The 27,835-nt window shown below is 52.7% G+C and overlaps 1 protein-coding gene and 1 long non-coding RNA gene across 2 annotated transcripts in view; one reads left to right on the top strand and one right to left on the bottom strand.

Moving 5' to 3' along the window:
• The window catches only part of LOC122367369 (TM2 domain-containing protein CG11103-like), a 72,655-nt gene that overhangs the window by 30,978 nt on the left and 13,842 nt on the right, over positions 1–27,835 (top strand). The window lies entirely within an intron of this gene.
• Positions 13,753–16,087, bottom strand: LOC122377505. The gene is made up of 4 exons (XR_006255906.1): positions 15,820–16,087; positions 14,893–14,960; positions 14,324–14,584; positions 13,753–13,899 (listed from the first exon to the last, which is right to left on the bottom strand). It is a non-coding gene; the product is annotated as an uncharacterized LOC122377505 (long non-coding RNA).

The following is a 27,835-nucleotide window of genomic DNA, read 5'->3' as shown; positions in this document are numbered from 1 at the left end:
ACGCGCTAGGGGCGAAAAACATGTTTTAAGGAGGCATCCTCCGATTCCGGAAAGCCTTGACCTAGGCACACCAAATTTGGCACACTGACACTACTGGACACGCGCTTTAAGGTGCTGTGCTAATAGGCGTGCTGGGGTACACGGTGCACGTGCAGACCTTTTGATGTTGCACTCTGTGTCACATATGCGGGTAGGGCGGGGGTAGCGCTGGCAAGCTCAAAGTGCCGAATTTGCGCAGGCCACCCAGAATGCATTCCAGCATAGTTATTGAGCATATCCATCTCCTGATGGACCCCAAAGGTGCGCTCTGCATGTGCAAAAAATTATTCCCGCCGGGCGGTGGGGATGCTTGGACACCCCATGTGGATTTATGTAAATATCTCGAAAACGGCGTGGTGGAGCGCCGCCGTTTTTGACACACCTTTTCATACATCTTTTTTTTCACAAATGCTGCACAACTTTCAGACTTAGGTCGCTCAAGGTTAGGTCACCAGGCTACGTCCAAGTGGCCTTACCTTAGGAAAAATTATGATGCCCGTCATAGCTACACAGACTAAACAATCGGTTTAAAACGTGCAGCGATTGATAAGATCAACAGTATATACGTAGAGTACCTACCTCTATGAAATTTCGATATCACTGACCTAGGGTTCTGTTAATTTTGCGTCCTCAGACCACCAGCACGGCAAATCATTTATTTTGTCAAATTCGGGCTCCTAAACTTTTTGCTATCCAGCAACGCAAATTTACGCCTCAATCGCCGGCCAGCGCAGCATAAGCATCTTTGTTATCTACGTTGTTTGCGCCTGCAGTGATACTGTACCGCAATAACAATTATCTTCATCTTTCACCTATAGATGGCAGTAGCAAAGCGCCTCATCTATGCTGTGCCGCAGTGCTCTTAGAATATACGAGCTGAGCATTGAGCAAGCGCGGTGTAATACGTTTACCTATCTGGTGGCCTGGACCGGTGACCGAGGCCAAGAAATGGTTCGAACTAGACTGAGTAGCGGTAAATCAGTATCTGATATCTCACGAGTCCGTGTTGGGTCAGAATCTTGATTCGGCGTAAATCAGCCCACATTATCCGCGCGTTTCCAGTCTTTGTGGTTCTACGTTGGAACATGTGGAATATTGTTGATGGTCCCATCCCATGCAATATGGTAGGTGTCAAGCAAGGTCACATGAAGGGTAGGTCAAGGTCACTGACCTTTGGTGATCTTGGTTCATAGGGCAGTGCTTGGAGTTGATTTCGAATTTAGTATTTATTTGAACATTAAAGAACTATGTAGTTTTAGTGTCTTCGAAACATGTTACGACGCCATCAGTGGTAGTTGACACCTACTACATATAAGCCGTAGGACGGATACTGGTTGACCTGACCTGACCCGACCTGGCCTAAATCCATGAAAACTTTAACTGTGATCAAAACAAATATAACATTCCTGATCCAGAACCCGAAAAACTCACAACCTCAATTTACGAAGTTGAACTAAACATATCAAAAGTGTTTTCAGCGCTCTGAGATGTCTCTACCAAAGGTTATTGTCAAAAAGTTATGGGGTCCATCATGATCTGAAATAACCCTAGGACATAAAGATAGGTCACAGGTGCAATTTCCCGATTAAGTTCGTCACGTTTCCCTTCCACCCGTGTCCCGTTATTTGAGTGCAAAGTATGTTTACATGAGTTTCGTTCAACAGAAGCGCAGTTCAATTGTCTCCCATTGACTTACCTGTAATCGAAAAATCGCGAAATCAACATAACCTTAGGTCAGTGATATTGAAATTCCGAGGTAGAGGTACTCTACGTATATACTGTTGCTCTTATCAATCGCTGCCCGTTTTAAACCGATTGAACAGTCTGTGTAGCTATGACGGGCACTATAACTTTTCCTAAGGTAAGGTCACTTGGACGTAACCTGATGACCTAACCTTGAGCGACCTAAGTCTGAAAGTTACGCAGCATGTGTGAAAAAGATGTATGAAAAGGTGTGCCAAAAACGGCGGCGCTACACAACGCCGTATTCGAGATATTTACATAAATCCACATGGGGTGTCCAAGCATCCCCACCGCCCGGCGCGGACAATTTTTTGCACGTGCAGAGCGCACCTTTGGGGTCCACCAGGAGATGGATATGCTCAATAACTATGCTGGAATGCATTCTGGGTGGCCTGTGTAAATTTAGCACTTTGAGCTTGCCAGCGCTACCCACCCGCCCGCCCGCATATGTGACACAGAGTGCAACATCAAAAGGTTTGCACGTGCCGTGTACCCCAGCACGCCTATTTGTACAGCACCTTAACCCGCGCCCTGCTGGGGGGGGGTGTTTGAACACCCCCCCCTTGTGGTTTTTCGCGAATATCTCGAAAACGGCGGCGCTCCGCGCCGCCGTTTTTGGTACACCTTATCATACATCAATTCCACACATGTTGTGAAAATTTCAGACCAAGGTCATTCAAGGTCAGGTCACCAGGTCACTCGAAGTGACCTCACCTCATAAAAAGTTTCAATGTCTGTCATAGCTACACCGAGTGACCGATCGCTTTGAAACTTTCAGCGATTGCTAAGAGCAATAGTATGTACAAAATTTATATCTCAGAAGTTTGATATCGATGACCTAAGGTCAGGTCAATTTTGCGACCTCCCCATTATAAGTCAATGGGAGAAAATTGAAGTGCGCCTCTTTTGGACGAAAGACATTATAAACACTCCCAAACACTGAATTACAAGTGGTTTAGACACACTGAACATGAAAATGGTGTCCGTGACCCCTGTTTATGCCCTGAGGTCATCTTAGGTCACGAATGGTATCTAACAGTTTTTCGCAAATAACTTTTGATAGAGGCATGCTAGAGCGATGAAAACGCCTTAAATGTGTTCAGCTCGACGATACGGATCGACTGATATGCAACATGACCCTTTCCGGTCAGGTCATGACCTTGACCTGAGGTCAAATTTTCAAGTTGACCTTTCAAGGTCAAGTTATAGTTCATTCGATGCGTCTTGACGAGAGGAACACGATGCCGGTAAAAGTAAGCTCGTACAAGGCTTGGGTCAAAAGTTATTGCAGAAGAACTGTTTCCGAAAAAATCGGCTATTTTTGCAGTTTTTGCCCCCTGCAGGCAAAACTGTTGACGCTAGGTCAAATCTGAGAAAATTACTCAGAAAGGGCGCTAATAGGGCTATCGAATGCGCTTTTCCGCGGCGCTGTAGCTCTATTGGTTCCCGAGTTATGCGTTGGCTTCTTGGAAATTGTCTACATTCGCCCTGGAAATCGGCGAAATTTTGCCTTCAATGACCCCTGGTGACCTGACCTTTGACCTGACCAAAAAATTGACTGAAGTGATTTCCTCATTATTTTTGACGCTCTTTCGAACGCCGCCTTCTGCGTATCGCTACGTGGCCCAGGAGCCGAGTTAGAAGGGGGGGTGTTCAAACACCCCCCCCCCCCAGCAGGGCGTGGAAATCCAGGACCCCCAGCCGGGCGCGGGTTAAAGCGCGTGTCCATAAGTGTCAGTGTGCCAAATTTGGTGTGCCTAGGTCAAGGTTTCCGGAATCGGAGGATGCCTCCTCAAAACATGTTTTTCGCCCCTAGCGCGTGCATTCCGCATCCCCAAATGCCGAGCATACCATATGTTAGTGGTCGAACACTGGGACATGTGACCTGTGAGTTTGGCACCTGTGCCGCCCTTCGTTTGATTTGGAGCGTCGCTTAAAGATTTTTGCCCTTTGGAAGTTTGTCGGCACGTAGCACGCGCCACGTGGCACTGGATGATCTGGGACATGCACCATCACCTGTCTCAAGGCATTACGCGTCGAACGGTACATACCACCAGCATCTTGATCCGATCATCCGTTTAGACACAATTCCAATTGTATTGGCTCGATGGCCTTTCACAGCACGGTTTTTTGGCAACGTAAAATGGCGCCTTGTCGGCTTCACTATGTTCCATAGGAGGTCTATTGGTATTGTCAGTGCAGTTTATTTATACGTCCGTGCATCTTTGCACTTGATACTGCTAAATTTTGCACCTTCATAATTCTGGACTGGCACGTGGTTACCGAGTGTGCGGGTGGCGTGTGCTCGTTGGTAAGGACGCGCCATGACTTATGGCTGTGCAGTGTGCACGGCAGCCGCCGACCGGCGCCGGTACGTTAACCCTCGCCGGCATAGGACATTTTGCGTCCCTGTGTTGTTGTTGTTGTTGTTTCCCCGCGGGCCGGCCTACGGCCGGCCGTAGCCCGCAGGCTCTCGGTGGCGGAGGAAGCCGCGGGCCAGCGCCGCCACGGCCCCGCCGTCCCGCAGCCGAGTCGCATCGGGGTGTATGGTCCCGAACAGGCGTAGTCGCTTGCCCGCCAGGCAGGGGCAGTGCAGCAGCACGTGCTCCGGCGTGTCGGCCTCCTCTCGGCAGACCAGACACAGTGCCGCCGGGCACTTCAGGTCCTCGCACTGCTGGCAGGTCGGTGTTGGGCGACGGCCGATCCTGTGCAGGTAGCTCGTCGAGAGCCCCCAGTGGCCCGCTCGAAGCTGGTGCACATTCACCGCGTCTTCCCTCGTCTCGTTGAGGACAGGTGTCGGGAACCTGTCTCTCATAATCCGCCTGAAGAAGCTGTCGGGCCAGCGATCTCGCCAGGCCTTGGAGGCGGCGCGGCCGACTGCCTTAGTGAGGCTGCGGACGTCCACAGGCGCGGCTGCCTGTGGTAAGCTGGAGGCCTCCTTGGCCAGCTCGTCCGCCCGTTCGTTGCCTGGGAGGCCACAGTGGGCCGGGACCCACTGCAGCCACGTCGGTCTGTCCGGGGCCGCCAGGAGCAGGCGCCATATCTCGGCTCCCAGCGTCGTCCGCTGTTCTCCGGCGCCCGTCGCGAGCGTGGCGAGCGCAGCCTGGGAGTCGGTGCAGAGCACCAGCGGGGTCGCAGACGTTGCGTCCTCCAGCTGCTGCACCTCCTCCAGAGCGGCACGCATCGCCACCAGCTCGGCGCGGGTGCTACTGCAGACGGCGCCGGCCGGCGTCCGGGTCGTCCTCTCTTCTCCAGAGGGCAGGGTGATCAGTAGGGCGGGTCGATGGAAAAAGTTTCCAAGTGAAGAGCGATTTTCCTACGGGCTGATCCTTAAAACGGTTAAAACATATTTTTTGCGAATTTTTGAAAAGGAACTGGGCGCGCCGTCAACGGTTTTTCGAGACCACTTTTGCTAATTTTTCTCGTTGTTTGCAAAATGCAGTGGGAAAAATTCGAGAAAGGTACTATATTTACCACTTTCCTAGTTCTTCATGCTTACCCCCACCTCTTCACAAAGTTTGGAAACCCCAGTGGCAGAATCGTGCTCAGAATAGCGATTAGCATCGGCGCTCTAAGCGCAACGAAACCAGCGCCATCTATTGAGCGAGTTTGGCATAACATTGATTTTGACGGCTTTCCGACCGTCAAGAGCTGACGCAGCCGCTGCCACGTCGGGTATATGGTGTTCTTTGGTGTTCCTAGGTGTCTGGTGTTCCTTATTTGACACTAGGTGAGTTGTACCCATTCGATCCGAAATACTTCAGGAATCATAAATTGCTCCGGAAGCTATACCTATAGTGATTTCGCCAAGAAAACAGCGAGATGCTTAACTTTGATACCTATATGTTTATCAGTTAAATTAAGTTTTGCAGACAGATAACATCAGTCCAAACCGTATGTTCATTTTTGAATGCAATGGAGTGAATGCAATCACACTTCGATAATTGATTCAAACGCCGGCATGAGAGCGTTGCATTGCGTCCTGATGGCACACGTGATGTAACCGAGACGTGCTCTCTTAATAACAGCAACGTATGCTGCCTAAGTTAGGAACCGGACGGCTCGCTCCACTGCCTGAGTAGTGAGTATGGGTATGCACCGCATCGAAATTAATTGCAGCGGGTCGAAGGTCACCCTCTTCCAGCGAGATTGCTATTGGTGTAACGCGTTCTTTGGACCGATCTATGAGCTGCATGTAGTGCATGACTTGTTTATTGCAAAATGCTGATAGAATCGCATATCTTTATGTCTCCTGCCTCATTCGCTTCCTATACTTTTTTCCCATAAGTGTCTCGAGTCTTTTTATCACCATTCCTTAGTTCAGCAAGCATCGCAGTGTATGCACTGTTTGCTGGCTGTCTGTATCGGCCAGTACAGCCCAAAAAAGTTTCCTATAGTGAGCCCGGTACTTATTCCTGTCGATCACTGGGCGAATAACACAGACCGGTGAGCTGAGAGGTCTCGCAATAGCTGGATGCTTTGGAGTAATCCGTCTCTGCAATGTTTACTCCGTAATTTCGGACCACATTGGGACATAGTGAACAACATTGAACTCGGTGATAGTTCGAAGCTGGTCAATATATGTTGTATGATGGGCGATCGCGACGGAATACGTAACTTGCAAGCTGCCAACGTAAGCCATTTTACCAAATTCAAGGGCTCAAGCTTCCTTACTGACAGCTACCTCAGGATTTGTCAAGAGCGTGACGCCTGCTTCCGGGCTGTTCAGAAGTGTTCTCTGATCTGGACTGCATGGCGTCGCCCGAAACGGCACGAACGGTTCCTGCTCGATGCACGGGCACTCTTGGTAAATGGTCCACTGATCGGCGCAGCTTTAGTCCAGTGGCTTTTTCACAAGTCTTGTAAACTTGTTTACTAGTTTGGCCCTTGTCTGATTTTGGTGTAAAATAGAATAAGCATTGACTACCGGGCTCATTTACTGAAGCAATATGCTCGTCCAACAGGCTCGTCATAGCCGATGATCCAGCACGGCTATCCTATTTATCATGATAAACGACGCATCCTTATGCACGTAAAATGCAGAAGGGCATTTCCTTTGTAATCACTTGCCTATCCGAGAACAGTATGTGAAGTGTCACCGAGGACCACCACGCGGCATTAGTTCCGTTTCGACATGGAGGCTCCTTTCCACTAACTGCAACAATGTCACATGATTGGGATCACAAATTGCGTCGGAGACCACTTAGCAGCTACTACCGCGGTTATTATGAGGTCAGTTTCCCTCAAAGCTCGATGCTCCACTGCTTGTTGCGGTGGCCCAGCCCCAATAGGTCATCAAAATAGGATCTGATGGTCCGATGAGAACGCGCGACTCAGGCAGTGATATGATACGCGGATCGCCGATCAGCAGCAGGGAGACACCGGTTGGTCACGTGACTCGGAAACAAAAATCAGCTGATAGAGTGGCGGAATCGCCGTTATCAGACACGAATAATTCCGGACGATAGAGCGGCAGTATAGGAGTCTTCTTCACAACAGGCAAACATTGCCATGTTTATCATTGAATGATCAAGAAACGTTCATAAATTACATATTTATTCGACGATTACCGCCGCAACCAACGCGCACATATCGTTACCAGCACATAAAGCTGTGCTTTGCGATATTATTTGTAAAGAAACTGCCAATACCTAGGTACTAATTATGTGTAACAAAGCTCGAAAACGATAGCATTCTATCTTGCTTCAACCTTCTACTTACGCTTTCATAATTACGACAGCGACACCATACGGCCTATCGACGCTATGCAACTCCGTGTCCGTGGAGCGTCCGGCCACACTCTGCAGAGTGTGCCGAGATCGGTGGCGGACCATCCGCGGCCGTCCACCTGCGCTGCCTCGTGCCCGACCGCTGGATGGGCGACGCCGACGCCTAGCTCGTCTGGATACCATCCACTCAACGGTTTCACAGATGCAAAAAGACGACTGGACGGTGGCCGCCAGCTGCGCACACAACTAAGCTACTTGGCTACGCCCTCTCGGGGAGGGGAGGGAGGAGCAACAATCGTCAACAGTCTGAACTCTGATGAGCCAATGGAGTCTGTGAGCCGCGCCAACCAGCGCTGTTCCGCGCGTAGACGGGAGCTCTATTTTCGCTGGTCCGTCAGTCACCAGCATCGTTCCGTGCTCTCGCTCATAGCTATTCGGCCGTGTTTTCGTGTGTAGGTCAGCAAAAACAGTGAGAGAGATTCTCGGATCGCGCCAGTCGGTCGCAAGGGTATCTATTGTCTATGTACTTTCCAGTATTGCAAACGTTATTGTTAGGAGCCGAGGGTAATCAGCAGTAGACGCATTGGTTCTGTTATAATAAAATTGAAAATAAAGCGAGGTATATTCACTTAAATTCACATATCACCTTTAATTTTTTTTTTTGGCACGGACTACTTGCCCCTGCTACAGCACACAGCCGATCTCTATGTTTCTGTTCCAGAGCTGCAGTGGACACGGCAAAAATACACTTCTGTTCTGAAAGCTTAATCCAAAAGTACACAGATTTCACGACGAACTACCACTTTCATACCATTTTCTTGCTCACAGGTGCTCAGCAATAAGCGCGCGACTGATTGCAGCTAGTGCACTCACGATTACTAATTCGCGCTCGCCAAACCTGTCATTTACATCCACCACCAATACCATCAACATCTGTCCAATTAAGTACCTATTACCATATCGAGCCAAAATGAGACCACGACATATTATCGTCCTATTACATAGCACAAATTCCGGGGTGGGGTGGGGTGGGGGGGAATCCGTAAAGATACCAAACTCCAATCACAGCCAACATCGTTTTGGGACGGGGAGTCGAAGCCGGGGCTCGTATCGACGTATCCTTCACATATCTGGGCGTCTCACTCCTTTCGACACTTAATCAGCCCTGGCACACCATCCACCGGGCCAGGTCGGCTCCGACCATCTTGAGTTCCATACTGAGATCTGATAACTGACCATCATTTGTTCCTATCAGTCAGCGCGCACTATGCCTTAGCACAGCAAGTGCACTATGCGGCCTTCTTTGGATACCGCCTCGGAGCAGGGCGCTGGGCCACCATCGGCGTCCCCTGCACGTGGGGGTGGTGCCTCTGGACGACTGGACTACCAGGCGAACAGAGCGAAGTACGCCGACACCCACCTACAGCCCGGATGGACATCGCCTGGAGGAAGAAGGCAACCTACGACCGGACACCGGACCGGGGGGGCCGCGGGTTTTCGGTCGCGGGGCGCGGGCTGGCCCACCTCGCCTCGCTGATTCTCCGGGCCGGCGACATAGAAGAAAACCCCGGGCCCCGCTACCCCTGCGGAGTGTGCGGCAAAGGAGTCGGCCACACGTCGGTGAGCTGCCGCGCGTGTGAACGATGGCATCACCACCGCTGCGCCGGCCTGACACGAGCCGACATCAGCCGCCTCGCCAGGGAGCGGGGCCCCTGGACCTGTCCTGGATGCGCGGCGATGCCCCCCGCGCCCCCGAGGCCGCGGACCCCGGCCACACCTGCCCAGCCACCACCACCGTCACTGCCACCGACGATGAGCGCCCAACAACCGCCACGGCCACCGGCGAGGAGGGACGACCCACAGCCGCCACCGCCACTGGCGATGAGTGACTCATCACTGCCGTCGACACCGGCAAGGAGCGAAGAACGCCAGCCGTCTCCACCACCGACGAGGAGCGACGAGTCTCGTACAGCCACACACCCGCGGACGCAGGCGCCCGAAAACCGCGGCGAGCAGAGCGAACTGAAGATACTGCAGCTGAACTGCAATGGCCTCGCCGCCCGCCTCACTGAGCTCAACAAACGCCTGGCAGGAAGCAAGCCTCAAGTTGTCCTACTGCAGGAAACCAAGTTAATGCAACAGGACGACGACCCTCGCTTCCCGGGATACAACGTGGCGGCCAGAAGAGACACCCCGAACTTCCAAGCACCACCGCCGCCAGCGCCACCACCGCCGCCGCCGCCACCGCCACCGCCACCGCCACCGCCGCCACCGGCCGGCTGGACTTGTAAGCGCCGGGATCGACTCGCGCCTCACACGTGGTGCGCCGGCTGCAGAGCTAAGCGTGGATGCACCCAGAGGGCCCAGCCCCCCGCGCCAGGCCCAGTAGCGGCGCCACCCAGCAGGAGCGCGCCACGTCGGACCGGAGGGGGGCAAAGGGGCAAGGGCGGGGTAATCACCCTCGTCCGTGAGGACCTGCCCTACACCCGCGACCCGGCAGCCTACACACCACGGGAAGATGACCAGCACAGCTACGTGGCGGCGACCAAAATTCACCCTCATGGCGTGCCTGCGATTACGGTCTGGAACGTCTATGCCCCGCCGGCGAGGTGGGCTCCTGGACAGGGCACCCAGGCGCAGTCCTTCCAGCCAGACGGACTGCCCCTGGTGCCCTACACAATCGTGGGCGGAGACCTGAACGCGCACGCAGTAACATGGGACCCCCACCAGCCGGAGGACCCGCTCGGGAGAACCGTCGAGGAGTGGAGCTGCGACACATCGCTCACGATCCTGAACGACGGCTCTGCGACAAGGATGAACCCTGCCACAGGAGGATCCTCCGCTCCAGATGTGACGCTGGTGTCTGGTGAACTGGCGAGCGACGCAACATGGACGACGAACGTAGGAATCGGGTCCGACCACCTCCCGATCACCATCACCATCCCTACCGCACCACCGAAACGTGTCCGAAGAGGCAGAGGCCGACCAGCCTACAGGAAGGCAAACTGGGAGGAGTTCCGACGCGCCTACGACCAGCTGGCACTAAGGTGGGCTACCCCGACAGAACCCCTCACCGTCACGCAGCTGGACCGACGCTTCTCCTCGACCATCCTCAGGGCAGCGAAGCAGGCGATCCCGTACGGGAACGGCGGGAAGACTAGAGCTCCCTTCTGGAACTCAGCCTGCGACGCAGCAGTCCAGGCCAGGGACGCGGCCAGGAGGAGAGCCACCGCCCAGGACCGCACTGCAGAGGACATCCGCGCCTACGGAGAAGCGAGGAGAGAAGCCGAACGGGTGATTAGGGACGAGAAGACTGCTTTCCTGAGGGACAAGATCGCCGAACTGGGACCAAACCAGGATATGTGGGGCCTAATACGCGCCCTGGACGGCCGGAAGCCACCAGCCAAGCCCGCCGAGCCCCTGCAACGCCCGACCCTGCCTGGCCATCCCGCTCCTGCCCGGCCAGCGATTACAGACAAGGAGAAGGCCAACGCGCTCTGCCAGGCCTATGCCGCGGTGTCGCGCATCCCGTCGGACAAGACGGCTGACCGACCTATCAAGATGGAGGCGCGCGCCGCGGTGAGGGGATGCAGCTGCGGCGGATCACGAGCCGGCATGTGCAGCCCCTTCTCCATGGCTGAACTGGAAACAGCGCTGACCAAGATTAAAGCTGGCAAGAGCCCAGGGTCAGACAAGGTGGCCAACGACCTGCTGAAGCAGCTGAGCCCACTCGGCAAGCGCCACTTCCTGGACCTCCTGAATAGGACGTGGTCCGCTGCCGACGTGCCTGCCTCCTGGAGAGTAGCGGAGATAGTGGCGATTCCGAAGAAGGGAAAGCCGCCGTCGGAGCTGTCCTCCTACCGCCCCATCAGCCTACTGAGCAGCACCAGTAAGCTGGCGGAGCGGCTGGTGCAGGGGAGGCTGCAGCACTGGCTCGAATCCAGCGGGAAACTAAACCGAAACCAGGCGGGCTTCAGACGCGGCCACTCCACGATGGACCAGATCGGACGGATCACCCAGCAGATCTTCGACGCCTTCGAGCAGAAGCCACCACATAGGGCCGTGCTTGTTCTCCTGGACTTCGCTCGCGCCTATGACCGGGTCTGGAGGGCAGCCCTCTTCTGCAAGATGGCGCGACTGGGCATCCCCGGCTGTGTGATCCGCTGGATCAAGGCCCTGCTCTCCGACCGCCGTGCTAGAGTCCGATGGGGAGCCGCCCAGTCGGACTCGCGTGTCTTCAAGGAGGGCCTCCCGCAAGGAAGTGTCTTGGCACCCCTCCTATGGCTCATTTACGTCAATGACATCGACGAGGGCCTACCGGAGGATGTGGCGCGATCCCTGTTCGCGGACGACGTGGCGCTGCTGGCCGACGCCCGCACGCCGGAAGAGTGCGACGCCCACCTCCAGCCGTGTCTGGACAGCATCGGCACTTGGCTGACGCGGTGGAAGGTGACGCCCAGCGTCTCCAAGTGCACGAGCACCCTCTTCTCGCTCGACCCCAAACAACAGCGAGGAAGAGTCCGGCCAAATCTGAAGCTCCACGGACAGGAGATCACCGCCACCGAACACCCGACCTTCCTCGGCATCAAGTTCGATCCGCAGCTGACCTTTGCTGAACACGTCGCCGACCTGAAGGCGAAGATGGCCCGACGAAGGCGATGTCTGCAGGCGATGGCAGGAAAGACATGGGGCAGCCACCGTCGCACTCTCCGGACCGCCTACATCGGTTACGTGCGAGCGCTGTTCGACTACGGCGCCGCCGTAGTCGGCACACATGCAGCGCCGTCCGTCAGGGAGCGACTGGAGGCCGAACAGAACAAGTGTGCTCGCCTCATCACCGGCTGCATCCGCCTGACTCGCACGGACGCCCTGCTCGCCGAAGCCGACCTCCCGCCACTGTCACTGCGCGCGAAGCAGCTGGCCGGACAGGAGTGCCAGCGCCTCGCCAGACTCCCCGCACTCGACCCTGCCAGGACCCTCCTGGAGAAGGAGGTGCGGCCCCGGCTGGAGTACCGAGCCCACCTGGCATGGCGGAGAGACTGCACGCAGGCAGAGGCGGCGCGGAGGCCGCCACCGAAGCCGCCCGACGAGGACGTGGTGCTCACCAAGAAGCCGTGTCTCAGGCGGGTGGGCCGGTGGATCGCCGACGAAGCCGGGCTAAAGCAGCTGCCGACTGAACCACTGGCGCTGTACCAGTGCCGGCCGCCCTGGACAGTGGAGAGGACTCCCGCCCACTTTGTGGTGGACCTGCCCGCGCCTACGCGCCGCACAGACCCCCCCCCCCCCCGACAAGCGCAGAGAGGCGGCGCTCCGGGCCATAGAACTCCTGCCGCACGCGGACGTCACCATCTGGTCGGACGGGTCGGCGAGAGAGGGGACGACATGTGGCGGCGCGGGCGCGCTGATCCAGCTCCACTGCCTCGGCCGTGAGGAACGTATCAGGGCCCCGGCCGGCGCAGTGTGCAGCAGCCTGCGTGCCGAGCTTACCGCCATCAGGGAAGCACTGGTTGTGATAACCTCCCTACCTGAAGAAGACCGAGAGCCCGTCCGCGCAGTCCACCTTTTAACCGATTCCAAGTCCGGCCTGCAGCAGCTTCAGAGGGGACCGGCCGGCCAGGTGACCGCCCTGGCCGCCGACATCTGGGAGTGCCTACACACCCTCAGCGAGCGTGGCACCACCGTCACCTTCCAGTGGGTGCCGGGGCATGCTGGCCTGGACGGCAACGAGCACGCTGACCAGCTGGCCGGTGAAGCGGCCGCTGCGGAGCAGCCGGACGTACAAATCGACTTCGCCAGCGCCAGAAGCGCGATCGGGCGCCGGGTGGGGACGATGGTCGACGCGAGAACAAGAGCGTCCCACCCCCACCCGGCGCCCACACCGGGCCATAACGACCTGCCCCGCTGGGAGGCGTGTACTCTCTCCCAGCTGCGAACGGGTGCATCGCCGCTCACGCGGGACGTCGCCCACCGCCTAGGCCTGGCGGTGGACGCGGCCTGCCCCGCGTGCGGCGAGCCGGACAGCGCGGCCCACCTGCTGACCGACTGTCCGGCCTATGAGGCTGCGCGGCGCCGCCGCTGGGGACTCAACCCGAGCCTGGGGGACGTCCTCGGCGGACCGGCGTCGTTGGTGATTGAATTCATCCGGGCCGTCGGGCGGACCGACCCTCCGGTCGACCCGCCTGCGCCGTCGTCCCCCTAGGGGGGCGGCGGGTGAGGTGCAAAAGAAGAAGAAGAAGAAGAAGCAGGGCGCTGGTCCTGGGTGCATGGCGCCTTTTGTTCGTGTACGGCTAGCAGCATTTTCGGGGTCCGATGGTTTCCGCAGTGGCGGCGCTGGTCACCGTGGAGCCGTCGGACGACACCGTCAGATGGAGCGCCCGCAACTGGTGACCTGTGACACAGCGAGTCGCGACACGTCAGATCTCACGACGACCGTCACGTTTCAGTCGCGACGGCCGTTATATTAACAGTCACGGCGGCCGTTATATAAACAGTCATGGCGGCCGTCACATACCATGCACAGTGACCGTTACACACGAGTCAAGGCGACCATCAATTAGCAGTCACGGCGACGTCACAGGTTGCGACGGTCCTCACATTTCCGCCACGGCGACGATAACTCATAGCTCATAGCGTTTCCTGTCGCACACTTCGCCATAATTGCAATACATTAACCTGTTTATGCGTTTCTCACTCAAAAGTCGAGGCCCGAGTCTGAGACCCATCATACGTCACGACCCCTGCAACGGCACCTGCATTAGCAGACATCCCCTTCCGGCAACACACAAAGTTCTCTCCACTCTCCAGCCACTCACCTAGGGACTTGGGGGGGGGCGAACTAATCTTGGGGGTGACATAGCCATAGTTAAGGCCAGGATGTGCGTCGAGCTGCCGTCGGCGGGCGTGCTACGAATGGCCGGCGGACCTCCGTCAGCTGGCGGGCCACCATCAACTGGTGGGCCGTGGTCGGCCGACGGGCCGGCGTCGGTCGGCGAGCCACCGTCAGCCGGCCGGCGGGCCACTGTTGGCCATTGAGCCGACGTCCGTCGGTGGGCCTCCGTCTGCTGGCGGGCAGTCTGAATAACAACAAATAGTTGAATTAGTTACTCTAGTGTTCATTGTTCAAGTTCATTAAGTACAAGTCTCAGCACACCCAATTCTAATCATATACACCATATATCCATTTCACTCTACATTGCTTTACAGCCATTTTTAGAATAATATTAGTCTTATGTTAGTAAGTGAAATGCTTTTGTGTTCAGTCAGGCCTGTTGATACCATTGCAGAAATGCAGACCATTGCAGAGCTGGAAGGATGATAGGGAATTAGCTGCTGTGCTACAGTGGCAGTGTTTCTGGCTACAGGTCAGGACGTCCACACTTACCTACAGTAGGGCCTGAGATGGATCTTGGACCCCTGTCAGTGCGGTCTCCCTCTTGATGGTGTAATGGGCTGAGGAAAATCAAAGTGATGTTAGTGCTGCAACTTATCACAGTTATGAGCAAGGTTTGGATTATAATAGGCTTGGTTTGGTTAGGTTACAAATTAAAATTAACGGCATTAGTAGAGCAGATGTCAAATGAACTATGAAGGGTTTCCAACCAAGGAGAGGCACAGCTGTAGGTTTGTAGGTTGTATGATTTTAGGTTGTAGCTGACTTGTAGGTTAGGTTACGTCAGGTAAGGTTTGGTTTGGTGTTAAAAAGAAGACTCTCTGGGTAAAGCGCCTCGCCTTGGTTGGAAAACATTTCTATAATGTCTGCTCTACTCTGACTCATAGGCGGCGGAATGGGAAGGGCACCAGGGCACCGTGCCCCCCTTTGATTTTGGCATTTTAACATTAGCCCTATGGGTGTTGCATGGAAAGAATGGGACCAAAAGTCAGCGGTGCCCCCCCTTAATCGAAGGTGTTCCGCCGCTACTGCTCTGACTCATACCCAAATACCTTGGTCACAAGTGACATCAACTTATCCGAGCATGATAGATAATGAAACAGAAACAGTATATGCATATGGACCCCAACCCAACAATACATCAACTTTGTGCGTACCTACAAAAAAAGCTGCTGGCAACGCCTGTCCCAGGCAATGGATAACAAGTAGTCGTTGGACGAAGAGTAGTCGTCCATGCCCATGCCTGGTAAAACTTCAGTTTTTTACATTTAAAAAACACAATTTTGATAGTCTTTACTGCTTCCCAATGCCCACCCAGACCCGCTGTTACCCACATGTTGACAACCACTGTTAGCGTGGATATGGATATCAATGTTTTTGTCTAGCTTTGCCAGCAAATTACAAAAAAATATTACTTACATTTCCACACAAACACCTCATTCCTTGACCCTTGTCTCTTCCAGTGATGCTTTGAGTGCTTGATGTAAGGAACACAGTACACACAACTTTGACCATAAGGCATTTTCTTAAACCATCCATCAACTTTTTCATAATGTTACTTTTCACTGAAAAATATATATTTGGGCTTGTGGGTACTTGCAAGACAACTCCCATATCACTAAGAATAGGCTGAAATTTATCAAATCAAATTAAATTTAAACCAAGCGTATATATTACAATACCATGGATGTTGTTGTTGTTGTTGAAGAGTTAGGGCGCGCAGCAGCTTGGCTCAAGAGTCCAACAATACCATGGATGAAAGAACCTCCATCCATGACAATACAATGCATGACAATGCACAACAAAGACGAAAAATGTTTGTCAAGCTGTTGTTGCTCCGAATCTGAGCTGCTCTGGACCAATCAAACATCGAATCACGCCTGCAAACGCAGAAGTATTAAAGCGGATGCATCATCAGCAGGAACGTCGAACATGAAATTACGCCATTGCGATTCGACGTACGTCACATTAAAAAACATTTTTATGGCTTTGAGGTCAAAATGAGGTGTCTTACCGTATGCTTTGGTCTTTGGTATTCTCACCATCGATAGAATGATCAATTCTGTACATTTTTCAGCTTTAAATAGATCGCGACTCCCCCTTGTTTTTGAGGAATCATCCAGGGAAGGTGAAAGCGTCACCTTCTGCAAATGCAATGGTGACTTACCTTAGACGCAAAATTTCTGGTCTGTCGATTATTTATGCTCATAATCATGCACAGATAAATAAGAAAAATAGTTTTCCCGTCGGATAGGGTATAACTTTGGTAGCAACTAGCGGAAGATCTATACAAAATGTCCATTTTGTTCAAAATTGAGTGACAGACAAATGCAAAGTTTTATATTTGGGAGCAAAATTCAATGTCTTACCGTATGATTCTCTTTTGAAGAATTCTCATGCTTATATGAAAATGAATTCTGCGTTTTTTGACATTTTAAATAGACCGCGACTCTCTTTCGTTTTTGAGATATCGTGTGTGAAGTGTGCTGCGGGAGCCGTGTAGAACTGCAGCTCTAATTTACACTTCTTGTAATATATTAGAATTCAGGGCATATACTGTGATGAATTGTAGCTCATGTTATAGAAAAATCTTTTCTGAGCCTGAATATACCACATTTATTGACCAATACATGATAATTTACCCTATATTTGTCTTGAAACATTGCCTCTTCTCGACTCAAAAAGGGTCACGATCCATGGATATGCTCGAAATTCTAGAAAGCACTATTTGTAGATATTTTTGTGGATTTGTCATTAATTTTAATATTTGAAAACAGAAAAGAAGAGATATGTGCAACAAACGGCTATAACTTGAAATATTTGCTTTGGAAAAATGGTGCGAATGGCTTGATTTTATTTCCTTCATTAGCATACAGATTTTCTTGTCGGCTCCCCTCTGCTAATGCACTTCAAATTAATAAATGCATAATTAATATGGCCCAAATATGTCGCCTATTTTTCGTTTTTGGGTCTTAATGGCCAGCTGAAGAAAGTGGTCAAAATACCTTAGTGCTGTGGCGGCAAACCGGTTTTACCTAGTTCTCTATATACCGTGATCAGCAGGATACCTCGCAACTCATCCTCAGTCTGTTGTCAGATGAAGCCGGGCTAAGTTGACGAGGCTAACTTAGTACTTAGTTATTCTGCAATTGAGCTGCTACTGTTCAGTTCTAACACTAGGTTTGCATTTCAAAAGAAAGGTTAAATTTACATGCAAGGAAATAATCGAAGCCAAAACTGAAAATAATGCTGCTGAAGTCTCAGCGCAGAATCAAATGACTAATAGGTCCAGCGGACACTATCGCACTTGGCGCATAATGGCTGTGCTAAAGTCAGGTGAACCCCCAATATGTACATTTCATGGCTACTTTAATTGCAATTGACAGCTTTCACGCTATATACGCTCCTGTGCCTTACGTTTTTTTTTTCATCAGCGTCCTAAGATCGCATCAGCAGAATGCATATCGTCTCGGCCGACGCAAGGTTAACAGTCCTCTCAAGAGATGGCGCTGCGATCGAGTTGCGGAAAACCGATACATAGAGCATGGCACCATGGCCACAGTTAACCCGCGCGGGGCTGGGGTCTCCAGCCGAACGCGCGGGGCTGGGGGGGGGGGGGTAAATTTTACCCCCCCTGTTATCTCCCGAACTAATGGTCCGATTTGGAAAATTCAAACGCCAATCGAAAGCTCTCATCACGAACTACTAAAAACATGTACTTAATTTAAAGTTTGAGGTCAAGGTCAAGGTCAGGTCAAGGGTACAAATTGCAAGTTTCTACAGTATCGGCCTTGCACCGTAGTTGCCGAAGAATGGAGTCATGGACTGAGACTGATCGCCCAAAACGTGTTCTTAGGCTACCAAGACAATACTCGTTGCATACAATATCATTCAGAGGTCAAGGTCAAGGTCAGGTCAGGTCAGGTCACCAAAAAACAAAATATAGAAAAGGGCATGTGCGACACATGTTTTATGGGTCATTTTACTCATAGAATTCAATAGGCACACTCAATAAGTGATATGGACCACCTCTGGATGAATTTCAGGTCGAGGTCAGGTCAAGGTCAGGTCAAGTGAGGTCAAATTTTGAAGTTGGTTGTTAAGGCCTAAAAAGGTGTCTATCTGATGCAGTTTTTCACGGCGAATCGAATGGTGCTACTTTTGTTTCCGTACGAGCTCTAGAACTTCCAAAAAAAGTCATTTTTCAAAAAGTTTGTGTGTCGTGACGTCATAAAATTTTGAATAACTCCCACATTTTTGAACCGATTCTTCTAAAATTTGGTATGTAGGTGCACATAGACCACTTCTCTGACATATATTCCGGTTTTTTCGATAGACTCAAAATTTTGGATTTTATAATGATTTTCCCAAAAAAATCAGTTTTTTGAAAAAATTTAGGCCAAAATCCAAAATGTTCAAAAAACCGAGATAGCCATGTGATAGACAAAGTAAAATTACGTATAACCTTTTTTGTTACGTCTTGATTCCTTTAAAAATGAAGATGTTAGCGGCGTTTGAACTTTTGCCGTTTTTGAGGCGAAAATGGCGAACATGACGTCACTAAAACGTCAATTTCTCAAAAAATTTCCGACGGATTTCGCTCAAATTTTCAGGGAACGTGTCAAATTGATGTAAGAAAAGGTACTGAAAGTTTGGCGGCGCTGCGCGCCGCCGTTTTTGAGATATCGCAAAAATTCGCGAGGGGGGGTAAAATTTACCCCCCCAGCCCCGCGCGGGTTAAAGAGATACAGCCAACAGACTTGCAGAATAGGTTGAGGAATAGCTGAAGTTTCGAGGTATATATTTGAAAATAATTAATCATATGATATTTGTGCTCGAAACTCGCGTGCAGTGAAAATGTAGCGAAAAACCCGGTTGATTAATTGGCTGCGGCGACACGCAACCTCAACCAAAAAAATTGAAAAAATTCATACAGTCTTCTTGTGACATGCTCCGTAGGAATTTTGGTCTTCATTATGTGTCCTCGAAAAAAGTTCTCGGATGACCCGCCCTAGACTGATCAGGGCACCACTGCCCCCGGACGCGACACCGCCCTCTGCCGAGCCGTCGCTCCAGATCCAGGTCGCCTGGTCTGGCAGGGTCGCGAGGTGTTCTTCGGCCGCCGCCCGGCGGACCTCGTCGCGTGCCTCCCTGCTAATAGCCGCGCCGACGTCCAGCCGGATCGCCACCCCCGAACAGTCCGACCATGGAGGGAGGGTGATGTGTAGTCGCTCCTCCACGGGTGTCTCCTGAAGACCAAGCCGGGTGAGGGCCTCCCGTCCCACATCACGCCAGCCGGTGGTGGTCCGCAGTCGTCGGGGGGCTGTCCTCGCTGCTACCTCACGGAGAGGGTCATCAGTCCTCTGCGACGCCGCAGTGGCGGTCAGCCTGACGGCCAACGCCTCCCTGCGCGCCCGGACCGGGACCATGCCGGCCTCCGCCATCAGCGGGTCTCTCGGCGTGCTGATCGGGCAGCCGGTCACGACGCGCGCTGTGGCACGCATCTCCCTCTCAAGCAGCTCCACGTGCGACTCCGACGCCGCCGGGAGCCATGCCGCCGCCGCGTACTCGAGTACACCACGGACGTAACCGTTGGCGACGGTTCGCAGCTGCGGCTCTTGCAGGCCCCACGAGCGCGCCGTCAGCTTCCTCAGCTGGGCCACACGCGGCTTCACCTTGCGGCGGAGACGAGAGCAGTGCTCCCCGAAGTGGAGCAATCTGTCAAAGGTCACGCCGAGCAGATGGAGGTGTCGGGTGCCCTTGACTGCCGTGCCGTCCACCCTCAGCACGATGTCGCGGGCATCTTCGTGCCGTTGGGACAGTACCAGGACCTGCGTCTTACTGCCGCCAGCCGCATCTTCCACTTCCGCGCCCAGGCCGCCATCACGTCTGCAGCTCTCTGAGCGCGTACCATCGCTTGCGCAATGGTCGCTCCGGAGCTGAGGGTGGCGGTGTCGTCCGCGTACATGTAGATCGATGTGCCGTCAACCTTCCGGAGCTCCTCCACCAAGTCCGCCGACCACAGGGTGAACAGGGTCGGGGCGAGCACGGAGCCCTGGGGGAGACCCGCTCGGAAGGGACGGCTGCTGCTGCGGACGCCATTGACCTCCGCTCATGCACGTCGGTCTCGCAGGAAATGGAAGATCCACGTTGCGTAACACCGTGGGAGTCGGTGCAGCATCTTCAGACGCAGCATCTGGTGGTCGATCACATCGTAGGCTCTGGAGAAGTCGTAGGCGGTGAGTACGAACCTGGCGGCTGTCTTGCCGTCGGATGGACGTCCCTTCGGGGCTGGCAGGTTCCATCCATCCTGGACTTCCTGGATGAGGCGTCCCAGGTTCTCCTCCGCCGATCGACCGCGCCTGAAGCCCACTTGCTCGGCCGGGATGACGTTGTCGCGGTCCAGCAGGTGCGTCACCCTCGCCGACACCATCCGCTCTATCAGCTTCGCGATGTGGCTGGTCAGCGAGATGGGCCGGTAGCTTATGACGTCCTGTGGGTCTTTCCCGGCCTTGGGAATCGGTATGATGACCGCCCTTCTCCAGACGGACGGGACTTCAGCGGAGCGCCATGACAGGTTGAACAGGCGTAGCATCACCTCCTGGGCGAGTGGACCCAGGTGGCGCAAATGTTCGGTGCAGACACCGTCCATCCCCGGCGCTTTCTTGTTCTTCATTTTCCGCATCTGGTCCAGCATCTCTTGTCTAGAGAAGGGTCGGCAGGCGTCGCTCCGCTGTCCCTCGCAGATGCACGGGTCCGCGTGGGCTTTCTTCAGGTTGGCCTTCACGGCTCGGTCCCTCTTACGATGGCGGGTGTGGCGGCTGACGCTGGCGTAGGTGCGGACGAACGCCTCGGCCTTGGAGCGGTCCTCCGCGACCAGCTGGCCGCGGTCCCCGCTCACTGCCTGGCCTGGACAGGCGTCCATCACTGCACCCTCCATCTTCCTCAGCAGCTTCGTCACACGTCCGAGTGCCGCCGGTCGGTTGAGTTCTGTCGAGGCGAACTCGCGGAACGAGCGCTGCCTGGCCTCCACCTCAGCGTCCGCAGCTCTCCGCTTCTTCTCCTTCCAGAGAGCCTGGTTCTCCGGAGACGGGTCAACCTGGACGGCTGTCCTCGCTGCCCGGCGCTCTGCCACGGCTCGCACCAGCTCCTCGTCGAGAGCCCACGGCTGCGGGTCTGCGCGAGCGCCCCGCGGGATGTATTTCCCGCTCGCTCCGCTGATGGCACCGCTGAAGGCCGTGGCGAGCCGCTCCACAGAGTCCTCCCCGGACATGGCACCAGCCGCCACCTCACAGGCAGCGGCAAAGCCAGCCCAGTCGGCCTTGTGGAAGGCCCAGCGCTCCTTCCTGATTCGGCGAGGGCGAGATCCGGAGATAGCAGCCGTGATGACCTGAGGCAGATGATCGCTGCCCAGGTCTGTTCCGGCTTGCCACGTGCAGCGCCGCGCCAGGTTGCTGTGTGCCAGCGCGACGTCCGGGGTGCTGTGCTGTGCCTCCTCTCCGTAGCCGCTCCTTGTCGATGCGCCGGTGTTGAGGACCTGCCAGTCCTTCTCGCTGACCCAGTCACAGACGCGTCGGCCGACCTCGTCTGGGTTATAACAATGAACATCCCAGGCGGGGTGGTGACCGTTAACGTCTCCCATGATGATGACGTCCAGGGTCGGGAAGGCCTCCAGTGAGAAGAAGTCCACCCGCTCGTCAGTCGCGGACGTCCTGATGGGCGGGCGGTAGACGTTGTAGATGTCGAGGTGGTGTCTGAGTTGGGTGGTTGGTCTTGGTGCGCTCAAGATGACGCGTATGGCGCACCACTCGGTAGTGTCGTCCTGCGGCTGGAGAGGCGACTCCCGGATGGTCTGGAAGTTGAGGCCGTTCCTGACGAGGATAGCGACGTCTCCTCCTCGGAACGACCCCTCACCTCGCCTGCCACGGGCCCTCCGCGTTACCGCGGCCGTCTGGTATCCCGGCACTGCCAGCGCTCCGCCCGCCAACTGGGCCTCTTGAAGTGCCACCACGTCCACCTTCATGTCCGACAGCCAGCGGCTGAGCTCTCCGATCTTGTTGAGGACTCCCTCCGCGTTCCAGCTGACCAGCAGCAGGCGGCTTCGGACTTGGCAGTTGTGGCGGTATCTCCGGTTCTTGGCGCGCCGGCTGTTGCCGCCCCGGGGCACCCTCGGGCCACGGTCTCGCAGACCCCCGCCGTCGGGCCTCACGACGGGGGTGTCTGGCCTCACTTATCTACGCGGGCCGGGCCACGCCGGTGCCACACGGCGCGCCCGAACCCGCGGAGATGTGTAGATGATGGTGGTCAGCTGGTAGGTGGATGACGACGGCACCAGGGGGCTGCCAGTCCCCCGGCGCCACCGGAACGGCTGCGAGACGGCGGGGCCGCAGGGCGCCAGCACCACGGCACCCCGCACGTCGGGGGCAGCTCGGACTCCATTTGGTTTGCTTGTGCAGCTTGCGGGCCGCACATGCCTGGGGTCGGCCATGGCTGGCCTTCCCCCCACCGTCCACCGCGGGGAGGCGGAGTCCTCTGGACGGCCCTCGACCCTCGACTCTGATCAAAATCAGAGATTTTGCGTCCCTCGACGGCACAAGTTGGTACAGGGACCCGCAGTTGCTTCTGTACACACTAGTATTTCAGCGTATTCTTTGCCTGTGACACCGTTGGAGGCGAATTGGGAAATGATTGTGTGCTTATTAAAACCACCATCTGAAGGGCTTTAAACTGATGTGCTGCTCTCCTAATTCAGTGAACTTTTTATGGCTATATCAGCAAAACATTGTTTTCAGCGCTTTTTCCTGCCCCATTCCTTCTGAAACCTGGAACCGCTTATTCCATTTACTCCTGCCATCTGACGATGGTCGTGCTGACTACTAGTTCCGGCGCTAGTTACTGCTCCAGTTTTGCACCCGGCACAAACCCAGGCGGCACCGGGCGGTGGCTCGACCATGGGGAGGGTCGGACCGAGCCGACTGCCTGGGGCGCGGTTAGATCGGACGCCCTGCTGGGGAAGGGGACGGGAGTGAGGGGGAGTGGAGGAGGTGGTCACGTGGTCCGTCCAAGCTCGCAGACGACCTGTCCTGCGCCCAGCCATGTTCCGTGATCTAAAATGGCACGAGAGCTGTGGAATGCCTGGAGGAGACGCTCCGAAAGCGAACTTCAGCATGGCACTAATTTACCATATTCTGCGGAGATAAATTAATATTATCTTAATGCAGAAAAAAATTGTATGCCCAAGCTGTATAAGCTGTATCTGTTTAAAAGTTGTAAATATAATTATTTTTAGCCTTTAGGGACTTAGTATACCTTACCTTGTAGTATCTTAGTATCTTAGTATCTTAGTATCTTACCTTACTTACCTTGGTATCTTAGGTAGGTTTCGTATACACAGTGAATTGTGTTACAATAAGCCGTTTCGCTGTTATGGTTACTAACTGAAGAGTTATCCTTTTTTCTCACAGGGAATGACAATACAATAACAATACGAATAAAACCAGACTAAAACCAGAGAGATGAGATTTTTTTCCGCTAAGCTCTACGACGCTCCGTTTTCAAACGCCAGGAGGGGTCGCACCAACCCCCCCCCCCCTGCATGGGCGAAGGTGGCAAAACACCGTTTACGGGCGAGGGTTAAAAAAGAAGCCAGTGACAAAATTGTTCATTTTAGATAAGTGTGAAATACAAACTCAATAAAAGTTTAATGATACGGCAAATTTGACAGATCTTTATAATGAACAGACGAATAACTTTAACAAATCAAGGCTGAGAGCCCCAAATAGGGGAGAGTGAGGTAAGATGAGCCAAGGGGCAAGTTTAGCCACCCCATGTTTCTCAGCTCCTATGGCGCTAATTGACTTGAGCTTCCATGTGCCGTTCGCTTACGATGCTGCAGTCTTTCACGTTGAGACGGCAACGTTCTCACGCTCAGCACCCGGTAACATGTGGTATCGCCCCTGATAGACATGTTTTGCCTTTAAAATGAGATGGTTGTTATCTGCGGTGCATGATTATTTTCCTTAGCGGGTGTCATTAATCGAAAATGGCCACAGGTGGGGCAAGATGAGCCATTTTCACCTAGGGGAAGATGAGCCGGATAAGCCATTGTTGTCTCCGCTGGCGAAAACCAAACTGAGCTGCGCTTGTTTCTGCTGAATAAAAATGGTAGGAAATTGTTTTTCTTTGTTGATTACACAAGTTGTAAGTGATTTGCAGATTAACTGAAGGATAAAATGATTTCTTTCGTGATAGAAAACTTGACGAGTTATTGGAAGGCTTAAAACAGTCACTTTTTGATGGAGGAAAAAAACTTTGCCATAAGTATATATGCCATGGAGTAAATAAAAGAGCCCACTCTTCGCCGCGCCCGGGAAAAGAAGACGTTCGCTTTTTCTATCCATGCTCAACTTTCCCCACGACGTGTCTCAACTTACTCCGCCCATGGGGTAAGATGAGCAACGTGCAAGATGATTTTTGACTAGCCTTTCAGTACAAAAATAAGCGGTATGAAACATTTCTGGCCACCATTACATGCGCAATGACCACTCTGTCCGTCCAACCCGTAAACGCAGAAAAAATGATCAGTAAGTTAGCCTGTAGCTTACGAAAAACAAAAAGCGGCTCAACTTACCTCATTCTTCCCTACGTTACACAATTGAGGGCATTTTTTAGGCCATCACAGTATTTGTCAACAATTGTTGTTTGGACTTTGGGGGACTGGGGAGGGTGGTTACTGGCTCATAAACTGTCCCCCCCAAAAAAAAAACGAAACCGATTATCCACGAAAAGAACTATTGAGCTCGAACCAAGGTGACGAATCGATTTATAGGTATGCAGGATGACTAACGATGACACTTTTTGACTTCTTGTGTCAAATAAATTCCATCATCTGGATAGCACGTCAATATTCTATTTGACATTTTATAACAAACGTATACTATTTGGCGCGACTAGCCTCATAAATGTCCTGAAACTAAAACCGTTTCTTCGCAATTAACCCGCGCCCCACTGGGGTCTGTGTATAACACGCCCTACTGGGGGGGGGGGCTATTCATAGCCCCCCCTCCTAACTCCGAAACTATTGGGCCGATCGTCAAAATTCAAACGGCGTCTGATAGCCCCGGAAAAACTGTCGAGCGAAACCTAATTTCATTGACCTCGAGGTCACCGATGACGTCACAGGTCAGGTCAAAGTAAAAATTATTAGCATTTTTGCTTGTTCACATTTTGGGCTCTGGCCGCCGTCTTACAAGTCAGATCAGGCTCATTTTTTGTTTCCACACTCGTGAACAGATGCTCTAGATACCTTGAGGGTACCAAACTTGTACTTTGATTTTCAGGTCAGGGTCAGGTCATCACAGGTCACGAAAATATTATATCATGCGTCGGTCACGTGACACATGTTTTATGGTCCATTTAGGCCATAGATTTCGAATTTGATGTCGTCTGTGTCATTCGAGGTCATTTTGAGTCGAATTTAGCTTAGGTCAGGTCACTTTCAGGTCAAAAAAGGTCAAATTTTGAAGTTAAAATTTTTCAACAAAAAAGGTGTCTATTGGATGCAGTTTGAGCTCAGGAACACGATGGTGCCATTTATATTGGTGTACGATGTCAAATACGTACTGAAAAAATTGATTTGAAAAATTAATAATTGTGAATTTTTTTGCAATAATGCGTATAACTTGGCCATTTTTGAAGATATTTAGCTAAAACTTGCTAGAGTTAGTCATAATCATGCATTCTGTCACATATATTCCGGTTTTTTCGAAAAGTCAAAAACTTTTTGAAAAAAATATAAAAATATAAATTTTGAATATTATTATTTACAATTTTCGAAATTTTCAAAATTTTGAAAATCCGAGATAGCAGTTTGATAGCGCGGTCAATTCTGAGTCCTTTCATGCAAAGAAACTGGATCTAGATTAAAAACTGAGCTCTTGGGAGCGATTGCCGTGGTTCAATGTTTTGCGTCGAAATCGGACGAACATGACGTCACTCTGACGTCATTTCCGGCCGACCTATGGTAGCTACGAAGTTTAAATTTTGACACAAGGTGTCAAATTGATGCAGCCGAAGGTACTGAAAGTTTGGCGTCAATCCGTCAAGCGGTTTGGAAGTTATTGCAGAAAAACGGGAGGGGGGGCTATAAATAGCCCCCCCCCCAGTGGGGCGCGGGTTAACTTGGACCACGTCATCCCAGCTTATGCACGACAAAAATAAAATAATGCTTCAGGATCACTGACCTGAATTCCAATGCTTAAAGTTTACTCAAAACCGGTGTGGCACTCTTCGCCTCATCTCGTGACGGCCACCATTGTGTTGCGTTTTTTTCGGTAAGCTATAAGTTAATAAGGAAATGATTGGTGAGTGGGTTAAAATAGCCCTCATCTTCCACCCTCCCCCTCCTTTTTCTGGAAACATAAGTAACCGAAAGATCTGGCGATGGTTTATCCACCTCCTCTGCCGCCGCGCTGCGAGGCCTCGATTCGTTCGGTATGTGGCTTCCTGAGCGGTCCTCCCCGGAGGCAAGGTGAAAGGTCATGGCCTGTATCAGAAATTTATACGTTGCTGAATATGTTTTATAGTTCTTCCAAGGCCTTGGACACCGTTTCATTATATCGGATAAGCATTGCACTTTCTTGTCAATCAATACATTTAAAGAAAACTTGATCATAACCCGCGCCGTGCTGGTGGCCTGAACTTTCCGCCGAGTGCTGGGGGGGGGGGGCGTTTTCACGCCCCCCCGTCTAACTCGGCTCCTGGGCTACGTAGCGACACGCGGTAAGCGGCAATCGAAAGAGCGTCAAAAATAAGGACGAAAACACTTTGGTCATTTTTTGGGTCAGGTCAAAGGTCAGGTCACCAGAGGTCACCAAAGGTAAAATGTTGACTATTTCAACATTTTGGAAACTGCCAACGGCTATCTCGGGAACCGATAGAGCTACAGCGCCGCGGAAAAGCGCATTCGATAGCCCTTTTACAGACCTTTCTGAGTAATGTTCTCAGATTTGACCTCAGGTCAACGGTTTAGCCTCCAGAGGGCAAAAACTCCAAAAATAGCCGTTTTTACGAAAAACGTTTTTTCGTCAATAACTTTTGACTCATAAGCGCCATGACATTACTTTTGCCAGCATCGTGTTCCTCTCGTCGAGACGCGTCGAATGAACTATTTGTTGACCTTGAAAGGTCATTTTGAAAATTTGACCTCAGGTCAAGGTCATGACCTGACCGAAAAGGGTCATGTTGCATATCAGTCGATCCGTATCGTCGAGCTGAACACATCTGACGTGTTTTCACCGCTCTAGCACGTCTCTATCAAAAGTTATAGCCAAAAAACTGCTGGCGACCGTTCATGACCTGAGATGACCTCAGGGGCACACAGAGGGGTCACAGGTGCATTTTTCCTATTCAGTGTGTCATGTTTACCTATGAACCG

This window comes from Amphibalanus amphitrite, unplaced genomic scaffold (genome assembly GCF_019059575.1).
Source record: "Amphibalanus amphitrite isolate SeventyFive unplaced genomic scaffold, NRLGWU_Aamphi_draft 000000F_arrow, whole genome shotgun sequence".
Classification (NCBI taxonomy): Eukaryota; Metazoa; Arthropoda; class Thecostraca; order Balanomorpha; family Balanidae; genus Amphibalanus; species Amphibalanus amphitrite.
Note: the sequence above shows the minus strand (reverse complement) of the source record. Positions and strands in the feature narration are given on the sequence as shown.